General features: G+C 44.2%; 1 protein-coding gene across 1 annotated transcript in view; it reads right to left on the reverse strand.

Annotated features, from left to right (window-relative positions):
• Positions 1-15,974, reverse strand: part of PLXNB2 (plexin B2) — a 259,451-nt gene extending 243,477 nt beyond the window's left edge. The window contains 2 exon segments of the mRNA XM_040544762.1: positions 5,564-5,666; positions 15,887-15,974. The gene's annotated coding sequence lies outside the window, so the exon portion shown is untranslated.
• Between the last annotated feature and the right edge of the window lie 460 nt (positions 15,975-16,434).

Here is a 16,434-nt window from a genome sequence, read left to right on the forward strand (position 1 = left end):
TAGCCATTCAATGCAGTAATAGGATCCAAACTATACACTTAGTTGCTGGCTTTTTTTTTTTTTTTAATCTCCCAGTCAATATTAAAAGCATTTTGGTGCTCTTTATGATGGAGGAATGATTTTGCATTCTAGGAACTGAGAGACATTTGCAGCGTTCCCGAGGAACACCGGCGAAGGATTTACTTCAATGTGCCTCTGCTCGCGATTGATGTGGTGATACTTTATTTTAACCGGACACGCTTGTACAGATTCACAATTTAATTTCATTGCACAGACACGCACTCAGTGTAATCTCAGAGCATTCTCATTAGTTGGAGTTACACAATTTAAGTACAATATAGGTCCAAGCCACCACCTGAGGGTCATCCTTCAGCCAGGAGGAGACCCTTGAGGGTCCCTGAACACAAAGGCCTTAAGACACATGATTTCTACTCCTGGATCTGCCAGGGCTGAGGAATAAATCTACAGTTCTGATCCTGGGCAAGAAAGTACAGCCCAGCCCTTCACTTTGCTCTCCTGTAAAACGCCTGCAACTTTCCCCACTGGAAAAGATCTAACAGGCCACCTTGCTGAAGGACAGCTCCCCAGCCCAAGTGGAAGGAGGAAACATCACCACACTGCTTCCATTGTCACAGGGGAGCAAACCCCCCTTTCTTCCCAATCCAAAGGAGAAAGCGAATTTCTCTCTCAAGTACACCCAGCCTGCTTGAACACATACACAAAAGGCTTGGTGTCTCCATCTCTACACCTTCTGTTAGTCCACCTTTTCTGAGTGTTTGGAGTTTGGACAGCTGTTCTCTTGAGGAAACCAATCTGATTTCCCCGTAAAATCAGCTATTCCATTTGAGGTACATCAGTCCATCTTATTGTAGGGCAGATATTTACAACCAAAATTACAAACCAGGAAAAAAAGTACGGCATTCTCAAGATTTTCACATGTGCAACCTCATCACACCAAGGAAAAAACAAAACAAAACAAAAACAAAAACCTAGACACCACCTAGAAAAGATTCATCTGTAGACTATGCCAAAAAAGAGCTACTGTAGTTGTGACAGAGGAGTAAGCCACTGTCTTCCTGACTAATCACTGAGCAGGAGGAAAAGCACTCAAACAGCCACTCAGAGGACAAAATATCTGGGTGCCTACGTTGTTTGCTGATCTTCACACAAGGCAGGCTGTGCTGGTACAGTCTGTCCCACTGAGTACCGCTGCCTTTTCTTCCTCATGGGAGCTGGGACGTAATGAAGAGGTTACTCTGGTAGATTGTAGCTCAACCATAAAGCCGGACTGCTCATCTCCTGGTTTTGGCAAAATCTGCATCATATTTGTATTGCATTTGACTGGATGGCTTTTGCTTCATTAAGGATTCACAGGTAAAAAGCGGATGCAGAATCTAATCTCACAAAGCAGCGTCTGCTTTTGGGGGCTGGACTAAGCAGAAGGCTACCTCGAGTCCTAATTTCTCTTAGGACTGTAAAAACGATAGTCATGATTTGACTTCGGAAAAAAATATATTTCAATTGAGGTGAGGTTTATTTGAAGTAAAGAGCAAAAAAAGTATACTTTATTGAAGCATAACTATTTAAAAATAAATTATTGCAAGAACACATCATCCTTACTTTGTGGCTATTACACACACACATATATATAAATGACTAAAAATGTACTCAAATTGTAATCTTTCCTCTCCCTTCAAGTAAATGTAAGAGCTTAAGATTAAATCTGTATTAAAAAATAAATAAATCAGCTCATACATTCTAGGGACCACAAGTACAGCCAAACTAGGCCCTCGCAGCTGCACTCACTGCTCTGCATTTGGTACAACTGAAATATTCCAGAAGACAGAACTGTTACATTCTTTCAGGTGTTTGGACTTAATGAACTCAAGGAATTTTTATTAAAAAAAAAAAAAATACCCACCCCCAATGAGTTTCAAAACCTTTACTCAGGAAACATGAAGGGAAAGTTTTCACATGCCAGAGCATACTTTCCTTTAAAAACACATCAATTGTAATTATGTTATGTATTATAGGTATTATATATAATTATATATTATTTATCTCTATATATAATAGAGATCCTATTTCTGAAAAGGAATAGAGAGCACTCCATGTATATAGCTACTTTTATGAAGGGATTAGAGACCTGTGAAGGAGAAATGTTATGGGTTATTGGGATACTGCCCTTTGAAGCATGCCGAGGGAGTAAAATTGCTAATGAGGAGTCCTCTTTTGGGACAGGGGCCTCCAGCTTTCTACGGGTGAGCTTTAAATTGAAGTTGTGTTTGTGGCTTCATTAGATTATAACTTGATTGTTGACTTGAATTCCTGTAAGCCTCGTACACTTGGGACTTGCCCTCTCTCATTTGGAGGGCATCACATAATGGATATTCATCTTTAGAGCTATGCCTTCCCCTCATAGCAGTGCCTCAGGGTCAGTAACCTCAGGTCTAGTTTTCACATTTAACAAATTTTTCTATTGCTCAATTGGCAAAGGCTGTTCAATACCTAGGCTGGAGCTAAATACATTAAGCATTAACCATTTACTTGTCAACTTTTTAAAGTCACTTTTGTAATACTTTCTCCCTTTTTTATTATTTTTTAAAATACTCTCTTTTTGTATTAAAATGGCATGATGGCAGAGCTTAGCTGTCTATCTGTATATCCTACAAAAGATATTGATCCTTGCAAGTGCTGTATGCCTGCCACTTCAGTATCCAGACCCACAGTTTCTGAATCAAACATAAATGGTAGCACCTGGAAATCCTTTTAAGCTTCCTCCAAGAGCCTAACAGAGCTAAAAATGCTCATATTTCACTATAATCTGCTTCAAAGTTGTTTTAGATATGAAGAAAATTACCTATATTTATTTTCACCCCATTCTTGATATTTTGACTTTCTTTCTTTGTAGCAAGCAATGAAATATTTCTGCGTTCAATATGCAAATGGCAAAGATTTTTTAAAGTCTCACATTTTACAAGGTTTTCCTAAAGCTTCTGAAGAATAGGAATGACCTGTGCGATGGATACATTGATTAAAAGGCAACTTGGGTGTGACAATCTAATTCTCTCACTTTACTCATTACTTTAAAAAGAGCCAAGAGACATCCTAGGATGCTTTGCAACAGGAGGGGAGGTAGAAATCTAATTTCCCAGCTGCTCTGTTTACTTTACATACCTTGTGGGCAAAAGTTGGCAAGAAGCAACTGAAAGCTGTTTGCTTTGAAATTATCACCCCATTTACAAGATTCAAGAGCAAAGTCTTCTAAAAGGAGGTAAGAGGGAAAAGGAAGTGACTACACGCATGGTTAGCACTACCCTACTAGCAGCCTGTGTGCTGTTAGTGCACAGGAGGTCATTAGCTATAGAAAAAAAACCATCAGGCACCAAGAAAGCTGGCCCATTCTCACACTCTCCCACGAACTGCATATGTACACCATGCTTAGAGCACCCATACAGAACAGCGAGTTCTATGCAAAATGGCTGTATTCAATTTAAGGACACCTCATATTATCCCCAATGGAAGTGAACCAGAGAAGGGCACTGCTGCTATTGAACGTGCAAGTTCAACACCCAAACTTTGTTTGCAAAAGCCTCCTCTTCCCTGCCTAATAGGACCACCCAGGAGGGGATGGGCAGGAAAGGATGAGAGCTGCACACACAGTTGTGGCTTGATAACACAAAGAATTTGGCAACAAAATTAGTTGAAGTGGTTCTTGAATAGTTTTTTTTTGTTTTTTTTTTTTTTTTTTTTTACCCTTTCAGCTTTTTGATCCAACACTGCAAAAGCATGTGTTGGTATGGCCATGCTGTAAAATACATCAGAGACGTGATCAAGCTTCTTAAAGTACTTTTTTCAAAGCCATATAACAGCTACATGTAATGCAGTATAATGCTATATCAGCTCTCCCATCCAGTTCACAAAACAATCATGGTAGCAGAATAAAGCAGCTACCAGGAAGTGACACCAGGAACCAGTCACAGAAGAACTGCCACCAAAGCCTCCCTATCATTGACTGATGGTCTACACATGCTGCTAACCCACTTGGAACAGAAACGCTCCCCCTGTACCAAGTCATCTCCTGAGTATGGAGAGCCTGACGTGGAAGTGCTTTGTAGAAGGCTCTCCTCAAGTCAGGAGATCTGGGTATGTAGGTCCCCTTTTGCACAGGGGTTTTGGGGTAGAGGAGCAGGATAGCTAATAGAGCTAGAAGGTCCCCATCCTTCCTGGTCAAGAAGGAATGCTGTGGCATTCACTTGCCCTACTTATCACAAAATAATAAATTGGATTTTCACCCACAAATTCTGCAAAAAAAATCTTCAAAAAGTGGCACAGAAGTGAAATTACTCATGAAAGACAGAAACAAAAACAGAAGGCATGGAGTCACCAGTCAAGTAACCTACAGAACCCCACTGCATACAGCAGATCATTTATCATCGAGTCATAGAATGGCTTGGGTTGGAAGGGAGGGACCTTAAAGATCATCTAGTTGGTATATATATGGCACTCTGGCACCAAACTTACACCCAAAGCAGCCCAGACTTCTTGTATGCTAGCAGATATGCCTGTTTCATCTGACAGATACAATAAGCATGGTGTAGGAGTATCTCAGTTTTGGACACTGATACAGCAGCAAACAACGTCACCTTGTAACATTACCGCACACGAAAGGTGCGAGCAAAACAGAAGAGTCTGTGAGAGGGACAAAACAGATGCAGATATATAACAACAAATTTACCAGTCTCTTCTCTTCCTAACAAGATTAATAATCATGGATTGGCAAGTCCTCACTACTGTCTCATGCAAAAGCTGTGAACTTCCGATGCTGCTAAACCCTCTTCTGATATATGAGCTCTCGTTCAAGTATAATTCAAGTAGATTAATTATGCCACAGACAACAGAAAACACAGGCTGCCTCTTCAGATTATCAGTAGGAGAAAATATCATGAAGAGTTTAGTTTCAAGGATGCTGTTTACATTTCTAAAACGTACTTACTTATTTCACAGGCCTCAGGATCAAAATGAAAAGATAATAACTAATTGCTACAACTGGGAAAAGTAAAGTGGAAAGTCCTTACCGAGCACACCTGTACACAATAATTTGAAGAGCAGCAGTATAGGCAACACAGATTGCCAAAGTGCAATTAGAGAAGTGGAAAGTGTTACTCTGAGCACTTGAGATACGATGTTTTGATAACTAAGTTACCTTGGAAATGACTCAGACACACAAGTTGCTTAACGTCATTTTACACTATAGGTTCAGGAGGTATAAAAATACGCATAAAAATCACTATGAAATCAGACAGCATCCACCAGAATTGTAAAGTAAATACATTGTCATGCCAGATCATTGCACTGAATTTAAAGCTATAATATTTCAACCTAAGCCGTAAGCAAATAAACCCCCCATGGCCATCTCTTTTGTTGATGCACCAAGCAAACCGTGCTGCAGTGCTATACAAGAGGATCTCCTCTTTGTCAAGGAAGCAACACACAAGGAGAAAGGGAGGTTAAAAAAAAAAAAAAAAAAAAACACCTCAGTCCAAGCAAGTTCTTAGCCCACCTGAGCAGCACGACCACCACTAGAGAAAGGGAGTTCTTGTGGCTCAGGCTTCTGTGCTAATAGTTTCCAGGACGAAGCACTTTTTGACGTGCACTTGTTCCTGCTGGGAGAGATGCAGAAAAGATGGTTCAGGTAAGACAAAAGACAAGGGACTGGGCAACATGCACAACCAAAGAGAAATTTCTTGCTCAGTGGGTTTCTCAGTATCCTAAGCAAAGAAGTATTTTGGAACTGGCATCTGAAAACATCACAGAAAATTCCTCATTTTCATCTGTATAAATGCAAAGAGGTTCCCCCCTTTTGAAGGGGAGAAAAGTAAGGAAGGTGAAATCTATTGATTTGACACTGAATTCAGCAACCAAAGAAAATAGTTATCACAACAGTCAAACATCAAATCAATCAGATCTTACGAACAGAATAGCAGAAATATATGCCAAATAGATTAAAAAGCAGTTAACTGAAAGATCTCAGAAAAGTTGTCATTGCTGAATAACATCACAATGCAATTGCAATGCTCCTTTTGCAGTTCACAGTGACTGGAATTATGCTCCACATCACTTATCAGTTTTATTAGCTGCCTGGAAATAAGTATGTCCTCAGTAATAAAATTAATGGATTACATGGTTTAGTAGCATGGTAAATAATAATAGAAAGGATATCACACAGAGTTATCTCAATTATTTGTCAAGCTGAGCTCATTCCAGCCAAAACAGTCTTAAGACAACAGAATGCAGATGTATGTATCTAGTAACAAGGAACGCAGGTAGGATTGCAAGTTGGAGGACCTTAACCTTAAGAAGCAAAGAAGCCAAAAAGGATGGGGAGGTCACCATAGACATACAACATCACTTGGAGATCCTGTTGTTATTTAAAGGGCTAATGTGGGTCATGGATGCAAATATACGAGAGTGAATGGAAATACTGAATGGGGGAGGATGGGATATGTAACAGTAGCAAGCAACTAAATCTGAAACACTGCACCCAGTCCCATGGTTGATGCTCAAAAAAAGATGTTGAAAATCAGAGAACCTGCAGAGCAGTATCAAAAATACAGTTAGCATCTTGAGGGGGGGAAAAAGAAGCATTATACAAAATCAGATTTAAAGATTCAGTCCAGATAAAGCACACAGACAACTGACTGCCTACTTGATCATCTTTAAGATAAAAAATAATAGGCAATAAAAAACACTTGAAAACATCCAGAAGATGACTTAACAGGGACCAAGAGATGTAAGTCAAAAGCACAGAAGACTCCTGTTAGAAATGTGATATAGATCTGAACAGAGAGGAATGAACAGGAACAAACTTCTTAAAAATTGGTTCTTTTTCTCAATATTTTGGGGATAAGATATACCTTAAACCAAAGATTTGTTGAGCCCACGATAAATAGCCAAATGACTCTGTCAAACAACTGCAGGCCTTGATGGCTCCTCTGACCCTCAAATGCGAGTGACAGTTTCCAAAAAAAAAAAAAAAGGAAGGATATTGCTCTGCATTTTCACTAATGTTATTGAACACTGGATCAAATGCACAATGGACTGTGAAATGCCTGCAGATCTTCCCACAGCTAAATGCCAAACAAAGAGACCATCTGTTAATGAACATAAAAGGCACCTCTCTGCAGTTTTATCTGATGCACTAGTAAGTAAACTCATACCATCACTTAGTGCTGGGGGGTAGCCAGCGTAAGTGAAGTCTTTTGGTTTTTCATCTCAACAGTTTGGAAAGACAGAAGGCAACACCTGAAGTACACAGAAGATACATATTCCTCAGTCACAAAGTCACCTTTGCAGTTGTAGAGTTATAGACTCCTGAAAAACTTCTTTGAAGTACTCTACTCTCAAGGACTCTTTCTGCCTGAGTAAAGGCCTTTGGTATAGAGGCTACACCTTCATTTAGCATGTTTGGGAAAAAAAAATAACCAAGAAGTCACCCATTTCAGTTAGATTCCTAGCTTTGCAACTTATGCCCTAAAGAGTGCTGTGCATGTCTTGTGATCATAGCTAGAACTTACATGGGCTGTTAGTTAATTCAGGAAGGAAAAAAGTTTCTGTTGTTGATGATGTGAATCAAAATTGTACACAAAAACTTTTTTACCCTTTTTCATTTCTTTTCTTACCACTCCCACAAGGCTGGAAATGGAAGAAGTTAAATTATTGCTTCTGTTGCCTTAAAACTCAACAGGTCCAATGTACTGGCAAGTGCTCTAGCCACACTGCCCAAGTCACAGAAGGCAAAGACATGAACTAGGAGAATGAAGAACCACCCACTGTAGGAGAAGATCAGGTTCAAGACCTGCTAGGGAACCCGAAGATACACAAGCCCATGGGATTAGATGAGATGCATCTGTGGGTCCTGAATGAACTGGTGGATGAAGTTGCTAAGCCACTGTCCACCTTATTTGAGAAGTTGTGGCAGTCTGATGAAGTTCTGACTGACTGAAAAAAGAGAAAACATAACCCCTGTTTTTAAAAAAGGAAAAAAGGAAGACCCGGGGAACTACAGGCCAGTTAGTTTCACCTCTGTGCCCAGCAAGATCATGGAGCAGATCCTCCTGGAAACTATGCTAAGGCACATGGAAAATAAGAAGGTGATTGGTGACAGCCAACATGGCTTCACTAAGGGCACGGTCAGGGCAATCCCAAGCATGAATACTCAATAAGATGGACTGACGTACCTCACAGTATCCTTCTGGACAAAATGTTCAGCATACAGCTGAATATGATAAATACATAATATGATGGGTGAACAGGTCAGGCTCAAAGGGTTATAGTAAATAGGGTTGCATTATATTCACAGCCAGTTACTAGTGGGATTCCCATTTTAGGCCAGTTCTCTTTAATGTTTTCATAAATGACTTGGATGCAGAACTTGAAGGTATACTAGGTAAGTTTGTGGATGACACTAAATAAGGAAGAGCTGTTGACACCCTTGAGGGTAGAGAGGCTTTACAGAGAGATCTTGGCAAATTAGAGAGCTGAGCAATCACCAACAATATGAAGTTTAACAAGACCAAGTGCTGGATTCTGCACCTGGGAAGGGGCAACCCTGGCTATACATACAGACTGGGGGACAAGAGGCTGGAGAGCAGCCCCACAGAAAGGTATTTGGGGGTTCTGGTCAATGGCAAGTTGAATAGGAGTCAGCAGTGTGCCCTGGCAGACAAAAGGGCCAACTGTACCCTGGGGTGCATCAAGCACAGCACTGCCAGCCAGACGAGGGAAGCGATAGTCCCGCTCTGCTCTGAGCTGGTGCGGCCTCACCTCAAGTCCCACATGCGGTTTCGGGCACCATTGTATAAGGAGGACAGAAAAAGGAATGACCCACAGAGGACTACAAAGATGTTGAAGGGTCTAGAGGGGAAGATGTATGAGGAGCGGCTGAGGTCCCTTGGTTTGTTCAGCCCAGAGCAGGCTGAGGGGAGGCCTCATGGCGTCCTGCAGCTCCCTCACAAGGGGAGCGGAGGGGCAAGCACTGAGCTCTGCTCTCTGGGGACAGCGACAGGACCCGAGGGAACGGCACGGAGCTGGGACAGGGGAGGGTCAGGCTGGGTGTTAGGGAAAGGTTCCGCACCCAGAGGGTGGTCGGGCACTGGAACAACCACGACAGTGGTCATGGCACTGAGCCCGAGTTCAAGAAGCGTTTGGACAATGCTCTTAGACACATGGTCTGATTTTTGGGTGGTCCTGTGTTGAGCCAGGAATTGGACTCCATGATCCTTGTGGGTCCCTTTCAACTCAGGATATTCTGTGATTCTATGAATACAGGCTGGGCAGAGAACAGATTCAGAGCAACCCTGGGGAGAAAAACATGGGGATGGACTTGGATGAGAAGCTCAACATAACCTGCCAATGTGTGCTTGCAGCCCAGAAAGCAAACTGCATACTGGGATGTATCAAAAGAAGTGTGACTGACAGGTCAGAGGAGGTGATTCTCCTTGTGAGACGCCACCTTGAGTACTGTGTTCAGCTCTGGGCCCCCCAGCACAGGAAGAACATGAAAGTATGAGAATGAGTCCAGAGGAGGACCAGGAGGATGATCAGAGGGCTGGAGCAGCTCTCCGATGAATACAGGCTGATAAACTTGGGGTTATTTAGTCTAGAGAAGAGAAGGCTCCAAGGAGACTCCAAGATCACTCCAAGGAGTGGTCTTCCAGTACCTAAAGCAGGCCTACAGGAAAGCTGGACTTTTTACAAGAGCATGTAGCGATAGGACAAGGAGTAATGGCTTTAAACTAAAAGAGGGAAGGTTTAGATTAGATGTTAGGAGGAATTTCTTCACTCAGAGTGTGGTGAGGCACTGGAACAGGTTGCCCAAAGAAGTTGTGGATGCCCCATCCCTGGAAGTGTTGGATGGGCCTGAATGCCAGCTTGGAAGGGGCTTTGAGCAACCTGGTCTAGTGGAAGGTGTCCCTGCTCATAGCATGGGGGTTCAAACTAGATGACGTTTACGGTCTTTTCCAACCCAAACCATTCTGAGATTCTATCAAGTTTCTACCAATTTGTCTCATACTGATTAAATGAAGATAACACACAAGTTTAATACACATTGCAACAACATATTAAGGAATGACAAATTAAGTCTTCTTACGTATTCAAGAGAGCAGCTGAACTTCTTGGACTTCCAGTTGCAATGAACACAACCAGAATCATTAAAGACAAAGTAATGACTAAATAACTATGAAAAGCTGAAGAAAACCGTAACCTACTAATTTGAATGATTCAGGAAAGCAACTTTTATTTGCTGTGTATGCCTAGGCTATGTCCAAGCAAAAGATAACTAAATTGACCTTTCTGATTCATGATGGCAGACCTCACCTTGTATTTCCGTTGTACCATTTTTACCTAATCAATGTATTTTATTTTTTCTGTCCTTTACTTTCTTCGTCTGTCTGAAGACATTCGAATAATAACTATTTCCCCCCTGGGCAAACATGGATTAAAGAACTGGTCCTTCATAAATTCTAAGTAGTGATGCAATTAGTAATGTAAGGGCTACGTCTTCTTTATAAACAGGTATATATAGGTATACACATCTGTCAAAAAGAGGCACTACCTCTTCTTAAACTATACAGAAGATAAATAGGAGCCCTAGGGAAAAAGATGTGAAGAGTTTACTCCTGAATTTTCTATATATTTAAAACACATCCCATTAGTATAGACAAGAGGTTAAGCTTGAAGTGTGAGACAACTTGATTCCTATGTTCTCCAGGAGACTCAGCTATCACCCTAACGATCTCTAGACATAGGAAGATTAGTGTCGGGTTTATGAGAGCTTCCTTCAAACCGAGTTGACATGTAGAACTAATCCAGCTTGACTAGAAAGATGCTAGCCAGGTCTATCCAGCAATAAGCACAAATGTATCTTTCTAAAAAATGCACGTTTTGTAGCAATTCAGTTTAAGTGCTAATAATCATGTGGATTTTATTAAAAAAAATTTTTTAATTAAAGTCATGTTGATCTCTGACAGTTCCTATGTACTTCATCCACCAGAACACTCTTCATGCGTCTATCTGTGCAGAACCAGCACTAAAGCACAGGAAGGACAGCTTGGGGGCAAAGTTTCTCTGCAGCTTTCTGGTTTACTGTACGATTGAGGGTTTTAATCAACTTTAATAGAAAGAAAGAAAGAGATATTGTATCTGCAACATAAAGGAAACCATGACAGTCAAGTAATATAAAATCTAAAATTCAAACTAACAAAATGTCCCTACTCTTTACTTGTGGCCTGATGCTAGAAATGTCAGTTACTGAGAAAGGCTAGCAAAACACTAGAAATACGGTTATGATTAGATAACTGTTTGAAGAAGACACTTCCTCAGAAAGTGGCAAAAGCTTGGAAGCTAAACGGAAAGGTGGAGTAAGGTCAAAAGTGCCTCGGAAGGTGCTGGGTGGACTCTGTCCTTTGGCGAGCACCACAGCTCCCGAGCCCAGGAAGCTCCGCAGGGAGCTAATTATCAAACTGCATCGGCGCCACTGCTGGCTCACGGAAGCCAAATTCCAAAGAGAAACTGAACAGCCCAATGAGCACGTGGTGGTGACCACAGCTCTGCTGACACATTCCTGGGGACAAACTCTACAGCAGCCTCCGCCTGAGTAATCGAGCGGGGACTGGTTGGCTCTGGTATTTTTTTTTAATCGTCATTACTGATGTTTGCTAAGCACAGACTCTTTTGGGTGTTATGTCAACAAGTCTTCCCTCAACCATCTGAGACAGAAAGGAACTTAGAGAGATCCAAAAGTTATCTATTCCCAGAGACAGAATATCTATTCTATTCTACAGGGACAGAAACTGAGAAATACTTAGTAGATGGCTTATCTGTTGATAACATCTGCCTAAAGAAAACAAGTCTCAGCCCTGCAAGAACTCTGCAGCTCTCCAGTCCATCCTGCTGCCCCAGGGCTTGGGGCAACCACATGCCCTCTCCCTCCTCCATCCATCGCCTTCTCTAGAGTCTCCAGGGGCACGGACTCCACAACCTCTTTCTAAAGCCAAATCCGAGTGGTTTTCTAGAGAGTTAGGGAGCTTTTTAACACTAAGCCACTGATGGTTAGATAAAACGGCTATCTTCAACTCATTTCTTCAGTTCCTTATTTCCAGTTTGTCTATGTAGGTTTTGACCAAGCAAGGAGTAGGAGGTTAAAGCACTTACTGTTCAAATACTGCATTTTTAAAACAGACACCCCCTAAATGCCTTACTCAGGCTAAGTTTGTTTGTTTTTTAAACAGGAATTAAGAGACCAATATCAAGTCCAAGCTGGCTTCGTGTTTAAAAAAACCCTTAAAGTACTATTCCACTAATTCTAGTTGCTTCTGGCTTTATTATAGCTAATAATGGCCTTCTTCTTATTATTATTATTTTAATTCTAATGGAAACCATTTACATAGAAGTTGATCCCCCTCACTATAAATTGAGATTCCTGCAGTGATTGAGTAAACCTGCAAGAAAAGGCAAAATAAATATCTACCATTGAGTTGAAAAGGCAAAGGTAAAAAGGTAGGAGGAACACCACATTTGTGTTGTTTGTTTACTTAATTCCATTTTAATTATTTAGACTCTCATCTCGCTAACAGGTGCTAACTTTACTTAAAGAAGGACCTACAGCTTTTGTTTGCATAAATCAAGTACGTTTAATCAAGTGCGCATTAGCTCATCAACATATTGGTTCTGATGAGGAATTGCATAAGCGACAATGCCAAGCTATTTTGGGGAATATTCGTTATATGTCTACAGAACAGTCTGACTGGAGGAAAGTGAGAACAAAATGACAGTAAAAGAACTGTAGCAATTACTTTACTAGCAGTTAACGTTTGCCATTAACTGCTTGCTGGCAAGAGTTTAAAGTTGCAAACCCTAATTTAAGCTTGTTACTTTAATTTTACAATTGTAATTCAATAGTCAGAATGTGGCACTAGTGTAATAAATACCTTCATTCAGTGCTTCATATAATAAATATATTAAAAGTGCATGAAAAGTTTCACATTCTAGGCATTACAAAAATATTTATGATCAGTATTACATCTTCATTAAATATATATAGATGTACAAACCATTTTTTTTTCAAAAACAAGCTAGAACCCAAACATGTTAGCAACAAGTCACTGGAACTTTTTGTTGTTAGCAAGCATTCATGAAGAGAGCTCCCTTCAAAATGCAGATTCATTTTTGGGGAGCTTACTGCACGCATGGCAAACAGCCCCTGATTTTGTTAAGCCTTTATGCTACTTCCAATAATATCTGTAGGAAGGTTTGGGCAGAAAAGGGCTGTGCCCTCTGTGAGGACATTTTACATATTTTTATATATATATATATACATATATATATATATAGGTTCTTAAGTTAGATGTACAAAGCAAGATTTGTCTAGAAGAAACACGTTGTTCACTTGCTGATTGCCAGAATCCAGGTGGGAGGAAGGATGGGAAGAGGAAGGCTGTTCCAGCACAGCATGCTACGTTCCTCTGAAACCCAGAAAGCCAAGTGCTACAACTGAGACCATTGCACAACCTCTCCCCGTGCAAAGCTGCCTCCCCGCCACTGGTACCCACTGAGACTCTACACAGAGGTAGCTCGTTCGAGTTGCGTTTTCTAGGGGAAACACCATTTCAGAAGAACATACAAGAAGAACACAAAACTGGAGCCCGATTTAGCTGACCCCAGCTGTTTGCCTTGTCCCTCTGCCAGCACAGAGAGAGGAGCAGGAGGCTGACGCTACTGGACTTGACAACATTACGTGCTAACATGAACAGCCATAAAATGCAGTTTACATTCATATGCCAAGCTGTAAACTCTGGCAGATTCAAGCTCCAATAGGAAACAAGGCTGAATGGCAAAGTAACCTCTGGCAAAGGGACAGGATGAACAGCTGGATGCTTCAGCTCCCGGAGCATAAGTCAGAGTCACAAGTGTATTTATTATGCTGTCCTTCCCATGTCGTCAGCAATCTGGGAGTATCAAGGAAGTCTGGTAACAAAACTGTTGCAGCAGATTACCACGAGTAACCAAAGCTTCAGGTGCATGTTCGGGGGTTCACTTTACTACTAAAAGCATCACATTTTGCTGGGTCAACGCCAGCTTTGTCCAGTTGTATCAGAACATAGAAAAAGCTTTTGTTACCAGAAATCACCATGCAAACTCCTCTCCCAAACACAGCCATCATTTACGTTCTCTATTGGTTTAACACTCTAAGGAAGATAATTTTCTACTTCGCTTTCAGTCAGGCTTTCCCACCAGGGCATGGGAACCACAAGCATTCAAGGCAACGAGGACAAACCACGCCAGGCTCGGGAGCAGACTTCCTCCCTTTTGTTTTGGCTGGAAGCGTGCTCTGTTCTGGCTTTTCCAACACAGGCGGCAGCCCCCGCACCGGAGCGTGCAGGATCAGTCTCACAACCCAAGAGGCAGGCTGGGTATGAAGTGCTGGCCCCAAGTGCCTTCATGAGCTCTCTCCCTGCTTCACAGCTAATGGGTCATGCACCCAGCTCACAACCCCGCTCCTGCAAGGCTGGTTATGTATTTCGAGCTTTGGAAAGGCGAGAGAGAACCGCCAGCCCACCTTTAGGGCTGACACCCTTCGAAAAGCTTGAGGCGATCCCAGGTACGTCCCAGCAGCCCACTGCTTACCGACCCTAGCTTCCTTCTAGATTCCATTGTAATGAGAACATAAATAGTACGACAAGCACATATCACTCTTGAATGAATTACCTATTGAGAGTTCCCTCTGGTGTTCACTAAGTTAATCATCACATTCAAGGTAACAGCGTTAGCTACAAAAGCACCAAGTTCCCCCACGAGCAAGTTTTCGTTCCATGGTGGTAGGGACAGGACCGCAGCCTCGCAACTCACCGACAACAAAGAGATTTCCACGAGATTTCGGAGCCTCGAGAAACTTGCAGCTCGCTCTACATTCACCCCAGCAGCCGGCTAACCCCAAAAGGACCCGAACCGGTGCCGCTCCCTCCCGTCCCCGGGTGGCACCGAGGCTGCGCCAGCCTCCCATGGGGAGACAGCCGCAAGTCGCAGGTACAGCCCATCGCGACACGGAAAAAAAAAATAAAAAAGGAAGGTAGAGGTGTTTTGCGGTGCCGAATAACTAAGCTTTGAGTCACCCATGTTCCAAGCTCGCACTTCCATTCTCCCGCACGAAACGCGAGCGAAGCACCCCCTATGTAATTAACAGCTCGGAAAGAAAGTTTAAAGCTGCCTGCGCGAAGAGACGAGAGGAAAAACCCGAAGCAGCTCGGAGCGGGCGGGGAGCGGGGCCGGGGCTGGCCGCGCCCGGAGCCGGGGAACCGGGGCCGAGCTGCGGGCACTCGGGGGGCGCCGCGGCCCTTGCAAAGACCGCGCAAGGACCGCGCTCGAAGTGCGGAGCCGCGCACGGGGGAGCCCCGAAAGCGAAACCAGCAGGGGGGCGAGGGGCAGCGCAACCCCCCCGTGCCGTGCCGGTCCCTCCGCCCTGCCCGATACCCCGCGATCCCGGGGAGAAGGGGAGAAGGAGGAGCTCGCCCCCCCGGCAGGGGAAGGGGCTGCGTTACCTTCAACAGGTGCAGGCAGGGGGGAGCCCCGCGGAGCCCCGGAGCTGCCCGAGCGGCCGGCAGCCCGCAGCCCGGGGCTGGGCGGAGGCGCTACGGCAGCCCCCGGCGGCCGCCCGGTGCTCCCCGCGGGCCCCACCTCGGGGAGAGGAAGGAGGGGAGGCAGGGAAAGAGGAGAGAAAGAGCCCCGAGAGGGATCGAGCGGCCGTCACATGGCGCTGCCGATCCGCCGCCCGCCAGCCGGAGCCTACGCCGGGGAGTCGGAGAAAAGCTGCGAGGAGGGGACACACCTGTAGGCGCAGCACATATCCGCTGTGAGCACAATGCGAGACAGGAAACTGAAAAAAACAGCCCAGGGAAGGAGAGAGGCTCCCGTCCCTCCCTCCCTCCCTCCCTCCGTCCTCCTCCTCCTCCTCCTCCTCCTCCTCCTCCTCCTCCTCCTGCTCTCTCCACCCCCTGCCCCCGGTCAGGATCCGCTTGCAGCGCTGTCTCCTGCCGGGAGCAGCAGGCAGAGGGCCGGGCGGAGGAGCCAGCCGCACTTTCTCTCTCCCTTTCCCTTCCCCGGCTCCGCATTGTGTTGCCCGCCAGCCAGGCAGAGCCCAGGGGGCTCCCCCCGCGGGGGAACCAGGGCCGGGTTGGGGGATCCGCTCCAGCCTCCGGGATGCGAGCCCCGGGCTGCCCTCGGGAATCGGTAGCCGGTACCGGGGAGCGGGGGGGCCCCCGGCTGTGCCCAGCCTGGACGCCCGGGGGTGCCCGGCACGGCCCCGGGGGGGGTCGGGGAAGCGCCCCCCGAAGGGGTCGGGAAGGGAGAGATCGCCACCCCTCGTCCCATCAGCGG

Source organism: Cygnus olor, chromosome 1 (genome assembly GCF_009769625.2).
Source record: "Cygnus olor isolate bCygOlo1 chromosome 1, bCygOlo1.pri.v2, whole genome shotgun sequence".
In the NCBI taxonomy this organism is placed as follows: domain Eukaryota; kingdom Metazoa; phylum Chordata; class Aves; order Anseriformes; family Anatidae; genus Cygnus; species Cygnus olor.